Below are 13,185 nucleotides of genomic sequence, written 5' to 3' on the forward strand. Positions count from 1 at the left end.
ATGCAGAGGTACGAGAACAAGATAACAATCTGCTGCCAGTAACTGCTGACGATCCGAAAGAGAAGAGAATGGAGGACATTTGGTGAATGATGGTGATTGGATCAATGGGGAGATCCAATCTTATAAAGAACAGGCAAGGAGAGTTTATTGTGTTTGCGGTTTTCATTAGTGGGTTACCATATTTAAGTTCTTCCAACGCAATGTTATCAGGAGTGAATCAATCATATGGCAAGTTTTAAGAAGTGGACAATGTCACCCTTACAAAGAGTGACTGTCATTCTATGTATTTCCAAACAATTATAATTTAATTTGGAAATTATATCCGTGTCAGGGGGTGAGTTCCCACATGCTACTGTGTTCCATTGTTGCACATTGGAGCGGCATGGTAGCGTAGTCGTTAGCACAACGCTGTACAGTACCAGTGACACGGGTTCAATTCCCACCACTGCCCATAAGAATCTTGCACATTCTCCCTGAGGCTGAGTGGGTTTCCTCTGGGTGCTCCAGTTTTCTCCCACATTCCAAAGATGCACTGGTTCGTAGGTTAGTTGATCATTGCAAATGGTCCCATGATTAGGCTATAATTAAATTGGGGACAATTGGGTGGCACGGCCAAGAGGGCCTACTCTGCACTATATGTCAATAAATAAATAACTAACTAAATAAATAAGATCTGACATGGAACAAGCATTACTTGATGCCACTTAAACTGCATCTTTCCTGACAAATAACTTCACAAATGCCACAGTGATCATAGGCACCTGGTGACACAGATTTTTTTCCTCTCAAGTAGAAAAAGATTCATAAAGCATAAAGAAAATTCATAATCATAGATCAATGGTCAATTTTTACTGGCTTTGAAATATGGTGGGAAATATACTGTGCAATGATATACACCACATAATAATTTAAAATATTATTGCTCACTGAATAAACTGGTTTGGAACATTTGACACGGAGGGATGCTGTTTAAGTATGGAATAACATTTAATTTGTTGCTACGTGACATTTTTAGATTGCCAAATATCTAAGGGAACGAAGGAGGACAAGTACTTTCAGAAGTAGCTGCAGGAAAAGATTAAATACTCATTAAATTCAAGGAACAGCCTATGGATGGTGCAAGGGGAGTGGGGTAGCATTGTGAATTAAAATTTAGAGTGAACATTGTACATGTACCTGGACATTCTATTATGTAGTACAACATTCTGATTCAAATTGCTATCTATTTATTTATCGCATGTACAGTATATCGAAACATACAGCGAAATGTGTTATTTGTGTTAACAACCAACACAATCTGAGGAGTGCTGGGGGCAGACCACTGGTGTCATCAGCTCACAATGCATGCTCTCAAATCCCAGCAGAGCAACGCAGAACCCAACAAGCAACAGAAAAACAACAGCAAAACAAGCTGTGTTCCTCATTCCTAACACACATACACAGTCCTCTAAGCCCAGGGCAGGCCATCTTTGGCCTCCATCACCGGTGGACTCAGGGATTCACTGACATTAGGTCTTCAACTTCCCAGCAGATTCATAGACTTGGGGGTCTGGTCATCGGGCCTCAATTTCTGGACTGTCAGCTGACCTTATGGCTTCGATCTTCAGTATCGAAGTAGGACTCACAGGTGATGATGATTGAGCACTTTAGACGAGGAACCCAAACTCAACACTCTTCAATGATGGGACTCAAATTCTCAAATTCCAGTCTTGCTGATTCGCATACCTTGGCAGTCACCAGCCCTCATCCCTCCTGCTCACACAGAACTCCAATCCCAGGACCCGCTGACAACTTGCTGAACTGAGGTGTGTGGCACCAGCCTGAGGTGTACCAGCCTGACATCTGACCCAGTTGTACTTCATCCATGTTGTTGCTGTCCTTCATACCCGTTAATGGAGGCCTAGACTCTGGCCTGACCTCTGTTGACCAGAAAGAATGACTATCAGTGAACAAGAATGGAGGTGACCATTTTGAGAGACTGTCATTTTAGCCGCCGTTTTATGAACTGTTTAAACTGATTTCTTGCTCTGATCAGAGCAATGGATGTAGACACAAGGAATTTTCTGCCAATGATCTTCTAAACTTGAGACCATTCTCAGGGAAGTAGTTATTTATAATGTTTGATGTCAGGATTGCAGTAGGAGCTGGAAGGGGCTCGGTGTATGGATCACCTGATCTGACTGGTTTGAACCAGTCAGACTTGAAAAGAACAAAAGGCACAAGGCTAAGGGCAAAGGCCATAGAACAATGCTGGACCTCAGCCAATAAGAAGGTGACTCAGGTTGGTCAGGTGTCCTCCAGCCAACAAGATGGAACTGCAACATTTATACTGATAAGATGTGTTTAAAAGTAAGGAGCTTTGAATGCAGTGGAACAACAACTCTCCAGAAACTAACCATTGCCAACGTGGAGGACCTCCACATCGGACTTGTGGAGATTAGATCAGGACTATGAGGAACACCTGGCCAGCACAGATTCCTTTCCCGGGTATTATCTTTTCTATTCTTTGACTGTTCATGGAGGGTCAGGGAAGCTTGGTAGGTGTGCCCATACATATCTGGTTGTGTAAATTCATGTGCTCTTCAGTTGAGACCAAAAGGATGCTGTTGGTAAATACAGATTCTGTCTGTGCATAACTGATCATTATTACTAAGGGTATGTCTTTGTAACAACTCTAATTCCCAAGATCCCTGCACCCAAACCCAAACCTGGCCCCTAGCTCCCTTCTCTGTCCAACCCCCTCCCCAAAACTATCCCTACAAATCTAAAGAAGTTCACCTGTGGATCAAAGCCAGTGAGGAGAAGTGCTGGTGCCACATGCCTCAGGTCAGCAAGTTGTTGGCGGGTTCTGAGATTGGAGTTTAGTGCGGGTCAGAGGTATGATGGTTGGTGACCCCCAAGACTGAGGACAGCTCAGCACCATCTTATGAACTACTTGAATAATTTTTATCAATCACTCTGCAAATTTGACTATTTTGTTTTGGTATGCCACTAATGAGGTTGGAGCCTTGATTCCTTCATTGGATGTGATTGGCACTCACATCAGAGTTTAATAAAATATAAAGTCTTACCATATAGCGCACAAACTTTTAACTTGTATTCGAACAATTACATTTACTTTATCCACAAGTCATGCACTTCCAAATTTCCCTTATTCATTCACTGTGTTTATAATGTGTACTTGCCTGGTCCCTCTTGGACATGCAGTGTTTATTTTGCTGTCACTTGACTAACATTATACTGTGCTGGCAAGAGCCCAGATAATAGCAGATGTAACCTAGAGAGTTGAGGATTACCTCGGAAGCTGAAGGGCCCCACTTTACCCAAGTCACTCCCAAAGGAAATAACAGTTTCAGCTCCCTGCGGGTAAGTATTTTTTTTATTGCTACTAGTTACCCCTACAGCTCGACCAATGACAAGTTCTGCCCCTGAACTAGTTGGCATATTGGCCACTTCCATTTTCTCACTGCCAACACCAATTATCTTTTCAATCACCTCAAGTCGGTTCCCTGAACAACCACTCCATTCCCTTCACCTCTACACTCAAATCTTCTTTCTTTTCACCACCCTAACAAATCTTCATCCACAGTTTTGCTCCCACTCTGGCAATCCTTACCCTACTGTATTTAACTTCCCATTTCCCTGATTGTAATCTGCAATTGCTTAGACTTTGCACTTGTAATGTCATTTATTATGCAGACTTATTGTTAAATTAATTGTTACATTTCTTTATTGCTACATCTAAATAGGGAAAGGATTGTGGGACAGCTAATGGCCACAATGGTAACAACCCAGGTCCAATCATAATCTCTGGTGCTCTGTCTATGGAATTTGCACATTCTCCATGACCCATGGGGCTCTTCCTCATGCTCTGGTTTCATGCCACATCTTAAAAACCCTCAAATTAGTGGATTAGTTGTCAACTGCAAATTTCCCATCAGTTATGTGGGAGGGTGGTTGAATCTGTGGGGAGAATAAATTTATGTCAGGTTAATGTGAATGGGTGCTTAATAGACAGTCTGGACTCAGTGGGCCAAAGAGCCTGTTTCCATATTGTGTGTTTCTATGATTCTAAATTAAGAAGTATATTCAAAGCCATGTGCTGTCATAAAGAAGAAACTCATAGTTAAAAAAATGAATTGTATAAATAGCATAATATAACTAATACATCATCCAGGCCCTCCTTACTGCACAACCAAAGAGATCTCAGAGAAAAGGCTTTCATCCAACTTTCTTCATTCAAGTCCTGTTTTACCATATACAGGCCCCTGGACTCTGCAAGTGAAAGAATATCCCAATCTGAGATCACCTCTACACCACCACTACCACCACCCTATGCATTTGCTTTCACAAGCCTTTCTATACACATTTTGACTGTTCGCCTGGAAACATTGGACAGATCATTTCTTTGGCCATCTGGATCCTGTACAGGCTAATCTATAAATAATAATCTTTTCAAGTCCCTGTGCCAGACTCTTAAATGACTGATCTACAGATTGCTTTCGTGTAAATGTTGGTCACCTAATTTGCACTGGCTCAGTGACGTTGAACCACCTGTCTCTGTCACACATCACAAAGTTGTCAACACTGAGATATATTTTGATAATCAGATTTATAGTCAAAAATAAATGAAATAGATCCAGAATTGCTTTAAATGCATGAAACTACTTTTTTCCCCAAATATGTGACTATCAAACTAGCAAGTGAAGAAGACTGATGGATCCATGATCGACATATTATATTTTTGGATCCTTTATAATGAATTACAACCATAATTCATCCAATTTGGCAAAAAAAATCAAGAGGAAGTGAAAAGACATTAGGATTAAAATTCAACAAATCAACCCTAAAAAAAATCTCTTTGGATAGATTGATTGAAACATTCATCAGAACATAGTATCTGCATTTTCGTAAGATGTGTTTGAATTTTGTTCATCACAGTGCTGACATGTGCATTCTCTGTAATGTTGAAATAGAAATGTGTGTTACCATGCATGGCTTACAGAGATGAATATGGAGTTCGAACATCCCCAGGAGTGCTGAGCACTAAGGAATACCTGCATACATTTTCCTGCAGTCAAGTGATTAGACAAATCAGCTCCACTTCATAAATAAGAGCCTTCATAATAACAGAAAGACTTTTCTAAAAAAAAATTGGAAAAGCAAATTTTGCAATTACATTTTAGTTGGTTACTTTATAAATGCAATTCAAATTTACATTGATTTATATTCAGTATTATGATCAAAAAGAAACCTTTTGTTGAAAAATGTTCCACATGGTGCACTTTTATTAAACTAATAGTCTGCTGCTGAGGAAGGCTACTGGATTTTCTAATTGAATTTTTTGATCGATTCTACCTTGCACTTTCTCGCTGTCAATTAATGCAGTAAACAAATTCATATTTTATATAGGGAACCAAATCAACAACTACGTGCTTCATTTCAAAACCAGATAGTAAAATAACATCAGGGTTCATCCCATTTGATGAAAGAACGCCTTAAATTAAACTCAACTGCTGTATTTGAATCTCCTGAGGATTTAGACTTGTTTGTTCCCTGAAAGTACTAAAACAGTTATAATGGCATTGGCTTACTCTTTGTAGAAAGGGCAGGTATAATTGAAAAGGATGTTGGACTTTGAGGCTTTCAAGAATAAGGTGACAGAATGTGAATTATACCACATGAAATTCAAATGTTTCAATTGTGAGTATGAGAATAAAGGGAAACCCTCAATGTTAGTTGTGCTGTCTTTCAAAAGACCTGCTAAACTAAGGGCTTCCAGTCGCTCATATGAAAAATTATGATAAATCAGCATTCCATAGTCCACCACCTGGCTTATTCAGTTATCTCCAATGTGCACCAGGGGTTTAGAGTTCAAGCAGGATGTGTAGCAGAAGCTTGGGTTGAGGTCTGGAACACCAGCAGACAGGATCATGAGGAGGTTTGGATTCGGAGAGAGTTTCCCACTTCCCTCAAGTCAGTGGGTTCACTAGAAAATTTATCATACTGCTATTTAACATACAAAAAGTGAAATGGAAGTGTATTTGCATATCAGTAGGAATGATATTTAACAGCGTGGAAAATTTGTTAGTGCAGCACATCTAGGTTTCAAGGATAAACAACAGGAATTCTGCAGATGCTGGAAATTCAAGCAACACACATCAAAGTTGCTGGTGAACGCAGCAGGGCAGGCAGCATCTCTAGGAAGAGGTACAGTCGACGTTTCAGGCCGAGACCTAGGTTTCAAGGGTGTTGGGTCATCAGTTTCACTCTATGGCAGTACCATAAAGAGCCTGGATTTATACTGAGTTTATTGGTGAATATTTATCTCTAAATCAAATCAACAAATTATTTCAATGATACTGTGCACCAAACCAACTGATGAATTTGTTTCATCAGAGTGGTACTTCATAAGTAACGTAATGTGCTTTGAAATGTTCTGGAATATTCAGTATTAGAATATTATATAAAGGAAAGTGTTTTTCATCAACAGGTCAAAAGAAAGATAATATATTGTATGGGACAAGAGCAGATGCAACTTCCATCCAATTTCCTCCATGCTTCCTATTTATCATTTCAAAGTCAAAGTCAAAATAAATTTATTATCAAAATGCATTTGTGTCATCATATACTAGTTGAGATTCATTTTCTTGCTTGTATTTACAGGAAAAGAAAGAAATATAATAGAATTTATGAAAAAATATGAATAAAAACTGGCAATCAATGTGCAACAGAAGACACACTGTGAAAATAAAAAAATATATAATACTGAGAATCTAACTTATAAAGTCATTAGGACAGATATTCTTCAGGACCTTTTCATTTTTGTCAAGCTTAGCTTTTTAAAAAACATCAGTGGACTCTTAAAGAGATTAAAGGGTTGTTTTGAATAAGTTTAACTTCCAATCCATATTCTTTGTTTAGCTTCTTGTCATAAACATGAGCCTTCTGTTCTTAATGTTAATAGCAAGCAATAGTCTGTTTGAAGTTAAAAGAATAGCGTTGCAAGAAAACCAAACACTGTCTATGCAGCACAGACTTACTGGCTCACAGCTCCCGGGCTTCTTGTTCAAGAGGCGCAGAAAAAACAATAGGTTATTTAATTGGTCTAATATTAAACCAGACATCACTGGCTAAGTGACGAAGTTCAAGGAAGCTTGCAGAACTGATTGATATTACCACTTATCATAGATCAAATAGCTGATCTTTTAATAGTTGAAAGAAATGTGTGTTCAAAGCATCAGCTTCTCAGCATTAATTGTGGCTATCTGGGAATTCTGTTCCCAGAAACCTTTAGCCTGTTTGTGTAAAAAGGTGTCTGAAAAAATATCACATGTGCATGAATGGCAGAGAACTAGTATAAATGTAGAGAGCAGTCAGGATTTTTAGGAATGGTCCAGGAACATCAAAAAGAATGACAGAAACATCAGGCGAACTAGAATTCATTGCTCTGTCTTTGATTTCTGGGATGAATGATTCATTCTCCTGCGACTTGGGGATTTTTTTTAGTTTATTGAAATTGTACAGTGCTTTGAAAATCCTTGGTATTTTAGAAATGGTTTGTTATTTGGAACTCTTTTATAATATAGAAATCTTCTGTGAGTTTTAAGATGTGTCTTAATAATTTGTCTGGATTTAAATGTGTATCACTAAAAATAAATAAACTATATTTAAACTACTTTGTTAGCTAGAAATATCTTCTCCTTGCTAGGGAGTATTAATACCTAAACTCACAACTGAGGATAAACAAGGAAGTGAACGAGTCTATCTATATTGTAGGTAGTTACAGTATAAGCTCTGTTTAGTGCAGGTATCAATAGCTACCTATATTGGATAGAAGATCTTCACCTGAGGTCAGAACTTCATGGTCATCAAACCCAATAACATCATACATTGATAGTGAATCGGTAGGTTGCAGAATCAGTTTAATTTCTCATTTTAGAAGAAGCTGCAATTCACTCGCATTTCAACCTAGTGTTCTGCATTTAACGTTCATAATGTGGACTGCTCTACAATGAAGAACCAAAATGCAGATTGGGTGATTGCTTTGCGGAACATATATATTTCAGTCGGTAGGGGTGATCCTGAATTTTGCTGCATACCACTTTAATTCTCAAAGGCACTCCTCTCCCATGGGGTGGCTTGCAGCCTGTGTAACCAGAAGAAACTGTCATGAGCCCTGAAGGGTTCTAAGGCTTGCCATAGAGCACTGGGCATTATGGTTTCTCAACCACCTTTATTTTCTAATTGTTAGAGCTATTAAGCCCAGGTGCTTTCGGTTTAATCTTGTCAAATTAATTGTAATCAGCATACCTTTCTCGGATTTTATGATTATTTAAATGGGATTCTCATTGTGCTCTATTTGTGGAGTCCTACTGTATGTTGGGGAGAATGATTTGTCTGTGGTGTGGTTCATTTGTGCCATGCATGCTCTGTTGGTAGTCCTATGCCTAGCATCTTGGTTCCATCTCTTCATGAGGCGGGGTAGTTCTGCTGTTCCTCCGCTCCTGGGTCGAGTCATGAATCTGTCATAGCTCACTGCTGGTCAGGTCATGAGTCTGTTGTTCCTCCACTTCTAGGCTGAGTCTTGAGTCTGCCATCCTCTGCAACTGCATTGAGTCGGTGCCAGTGACCACCATGACACAAAGAGTCTGCCATTCCACTGCACTTGGATCCAGTCCAGCAAGCATGCACCCTGACAGAAAAAACATCTTACCTTGGCCCTTTTCAACTCACGGGAATGAACAATGACATTCCCATCATCAGGTAAACCACGGTCTCCTAGTTTCCTATCATCATCTGCAATTTCCTTTCTCACCCTAGTTTTTGAATTGCCTTGCTGATGTTCAGTACTTTTTATTACTGATCTGCCTTAACCTTAGTCCCTTGTCTCAACTTCTCACCGACCATTGGACAGAAATGCAGTGTCTTATTCAGTATAGTAAAAGCTGGTATAAGAATACAAAGAATCTGCAGAGCTAAACAGAAAGGAAATGGGAAGGGGACTGACTCATACTGATGTGCTTTTAAAACTAAAAGAAAAACAGATAGATTGTACTCTGCTGACAATTTGAAGCAAGATGCATAAAGAACATCCTTGGCAAAATGACACAACAGGTTACTATACTTGCTTATTAAGAAGATGCAGATAGGATGCATTGACTAATAGCATCACATTAGGAGGACATAATTAAACTTATAAAAGATGCAACACAATGAAGTCACTCAGGAACTTCTGCCAACCTTGTTTAGGCTGTTACAAGCAACCAAAATGATACATTTACAATCTATGATGAGACTGCTGGATGTGAGTTGCTATCATTTTCAGTCTCACAGGTAATGCATATTGCGGGTTGTTTCATTATTAATTGGCTGTATTAACATTTCCTCGTTGGTAAACTTGAATTTATGGATGTTAAAACCCAACAAGTTTAATTGTACTTAAAAGTTAAGCAACCAAGTTGGCTCAGATTTTTAGTTTCTTCCACTATAGTCAACACTTCTAGCTTTTATGAAAGAAACCCCAATTTAATCTTTTTGTCAGCATTGGCAGGAATATTGCAGAATTCAAATTTCAGTGCTTTATCAAATTTTGGGATGCAAGGAGCACTCAGTATGGAAAGCAACCTGTCAAGACGGACAAAATGGCACAGAGCTGCGGGCTCCATTGAGATCGTGGCTCAAATTAACTGTCTTCTTAATTTCATAAGGACGGTTTTAGGGACAGAGAAGCATGTTAGGGTTTAGGGACTAGGCTGGGGGGAGTTAATGGTAAGATTAGAATTTAGGGACAAGGATATGGAGGAGTTAGAGGTCAGATCTCCACTTCACATTTGAAGTCCAGGGAACTGGATGGGTAATGAATTACATCTCCCTCTTCTCCCCCCACCTTTTAACTATACTCCTCATCTTTTTTTCTCCAGTTCTGCTGAAGGGTCTTGGCCCGAAACGTTGACTGTATTCTTTTCCATAGATGCTGTCTGGCCTGCTGAGTTCCTCAAGCATTTTAGGTGTGTTGCTTGGATTTCCAGCATCTGAAGATTTTCTCTTTTTTGTGACACCCATGGATGTCGGTCTGTCCCGGGTCAGTGGTTCATGGGATCAGATCACCGTGCAAGCAGTTGGCACAAGAATTCCTGTGAGCCAGTGAGTCAACGTCCAGAGTTTAGAAACCCATCATCAGCTAGTCCAGAGGACAGTATTGAAGAATGAAGACCAAAGGTTGATCAGAAGTGTTTAGTTCAAAGCTGAAGCCTGGAAACTGGGGGCCAGTCCCAGAGTTGGAGGACTGTCCGTGCATGTGGATGGGTGGGTTTGGGGGGAGGGGTTTGCTTTGCTATTTGTCTGTTGCTTGTTGTGTTCAGTGTTGTTTTGTCAAGTACTGTGGCATGCTAATTTGGCATCAGAATGTGTAGCAACACTTAGGAGCTGCTCCCAGATCATCCTTAGGTGTGTGTGGCTGTTAAAATAAATGGCACTTTTCACTGCATGCTAAATGTACATGTAATAAAATCTGCATCCTTAACCCAAAGCACAGTTGAAAGACAAAAGTTGCTAATTATCCAACAGAATTTTTTTTAAAAAATCTTCTTGACTGCAGTATGTAATTGAACTCAATGGCCTTCAACATTTCTCCAAAGATCAATACTATATAATGTTTTCAGAGTGCACGTCACTGATAGAAATCAAGCTCCATTACATTGATGACATTTTGTGAAGTACATCAATGCATAGCCATTGTGGTTATAATATATGAGAGATCAGATATAGAGCATAGAACTGCACAAAAGAGGAGCAGGCCCTTCATTCACAATGTATACGTTGACAATGATCCCAGTCTATGATAATCCCATTGACCCACACCATGGTCTCCGCCCCTTGGTTCCCTGACTGTTCGAGTGTCTGCATGAGTGCCTCTTATCATCTTGTACACCATATCAAATGAATTGAAATAGAGAATAGGTGTTTTTGATATAGCAATGAACTACAGCAACCAACACTGGGTCATTTTGCCTCACTTGGAAAATTTCACCAGCACTTACTGCTGTTAGTTGTCCACTGGAATTTCCACATACTCCCATCATTTGTTATAGCAGAGGAACCTAGTCCAGGATCAAGAGGTCCTGGTTGTTTATTGCTGCCCTTTCCCAAGACAATATGACCCTGCTTTGTACATTGCTGGCCTAGGACGCCAAGTAGGTGATACATTTACTGACTCGCACTCTTGTACATCCCACCTCCATCAGTCTGGACTGGTCCCACCAATCATCTGGACAGGTCCCAGGCCAAAACCACAACCCAAACCTACCTCTTCCAAGCTCACAATCTCCCTCTAAAAAGGCATAATGATCCTCATCCCCACACTTCTGGCCCTCCAACAATGTGCCAAAACTTCCATCCTCAGTTCTTTTCCTGGCTGCTGGTTTCTCGCTCCTGATTCACAGCCAAACAGAATTCTGGCACTTTTCAATCCATTCCCCACACAAAGCATCAACAGTCAGTCCTGTTCAATTACCCTCAAGTAATGACTGTTCCCTTCCTAAAAATGCTGAGTTTTGATGACACACATTGTACAGACAAGATCAGCTTGCATTTAATTGTGAGATACAGGAATCTGTAGAAGCTAGAATGAGGAGCAAAAAGCAAATTACTGGAGGAACTCAGTGGGTCAGCTAACATCTGTGGGGAGAAATGGGCAGTCAACCTTTCAGGACAAGACCCATCACCTGGACTGAAAGAGAAGAGGGGAAAAAGCCAGTGCAGAAAGGTGAAGGAGCAGGTGAGGAAAGAGCAGAAGAAATCATAAAGGGGAGCAGTGAGAGAGGGTCTCACAGAACTCCCAAAGTGAGAAAGAAATTTTCTTCAAAGTAGATATAGCTGAATGAGACTTTGTAGCAGAACAGTAAAATGGAGACATAAAATTTTGGATGTTAGAATATGCAGCAAAATTCAAACTGCTGGAGGAACTCCACAGGTCAGGCAACATCTGTGGAGCATCAGCCTTGAGAAAAGAGAGCGATCTGACAAAAACACTGTTACAAAAATATGCCGTGCCTTTCCATTAATTGGCCAATTATTTCAAGTCATTGGCACTCCACTGCTGTGCCATTCTTGCCCACCCTAATGAGTACACAAGATTTTAAACAGGTGCATATTAAAAAAACCTGTTAAACTATTATATAAATCATGACTATGTTTCTTTTTTATTGAAGTCTTGCAAATGACCTGCTTTCTGTGAATCAAGCTGTTTGTATTGATCTCATTCAGTGCTCTGCTAATGGAACTTAATCTATTTTCATTTTACTGTTGAAGATATTTTCTGTTTTTCCAAGGCCCAGCAAAGAGTTACATGACGTTCTCTTTATTCGGTTCATCACGTATGCACCCACAGCAAAGTACATTTACACTGGGCATAAAAGTTGGAACTTTTTAATGATTCTAAAAACATATGAAACATAGAAAACCTACAGCACAATACAGGCCCTCCAGCATACAAAGTTGTGCCGAACATGTCCCTACCTTAGAAATTACTAGGGTTACCCATAGCCCTCTATTTTCTAAGCTCTATGTACCTGTCCAAAAGTCTCTTAAAAGACCCTATCGTATCCGCCTCCACCACCATTGCCGGCAGCCCATTCCACACACTCACCACTCTCAGTGTAAAGAACGTATCCCTGACAGCTCCTCTGTACTTACTCCCAAGCACATTAAAACTGTACCCTCTTGTGGCAGCCATTTCAGCCCTGCGAAAAGATCTCTGAATATCCACATGATCAATGTCTCTCTTCATCTTATATATCTTATCAGGCCACCACTCAACCTCCTTCACTCCAAGGAGAAAAGGCCGACTTCACTCAATCTGTTTTCATAAGGCATGCTCCCCAATTCAGTCAACATCCTTGTAAATCTCCTCTGCGCCCTTTCTATGGTTTCCACATCTTTCCTGTAGTGAGGCGACTAGAACTGAGCACAGTACTCCAAGTGGGGTCTGACCAGGGTCTGAAATAGCTGCAACATTACCCCTCGGCTTCTAAATTCAATTCCACAATTGATGAAGGCCAATGCACCGTCTGCCTTCTTAACCACAGAGTCAACCTGCGCAGCTGCTTTGAGCATCCTATGGATACGGACCACAAGATCCCTCTGATCCTCCACACTGCCAGGAGTTTTACCATTAATACTACA

The 13,185-nt window shown here is 40.1% G+C and overlaps 1 long non-coding RNA gene across 1 annotated transcript; it reads left to right on the forward strand.

Annotated features, from left to right (window-relative positions):
* The first annotated feature begins 3,298 nt into the window (after positions 1-3,298).
* Positions 3,299-10,169, forward strand: LOC134360072 (uncharacterized). The gene is made up of 3 exons (XR_010021246.1): positions 3,299-3,366; positions 8,580-8,766; positions 9,974-10,169. It is a non-coding gene; the product is annotated as an uncharacterized LOC134360072 (long non-coding RNA).
* The last annotated feature ends 3,016 nt before the right edge of the window (positions 10,170-13,185 follow it).

Source organism: Mobula hypostoma, chromosome 21, assembly GCF_963921235.1.
Source record: "Mobula hypostoma chromosome 21, sMobHyp1.1, whole genome shotgun sequence".
Classification (NCBI taxonomy): Eukaryota; Metazoa; Chordata; class Chondrichthyes; order Myliobatiformes; family Myliobatidae; genus Mobula; species Mobula hypostoma.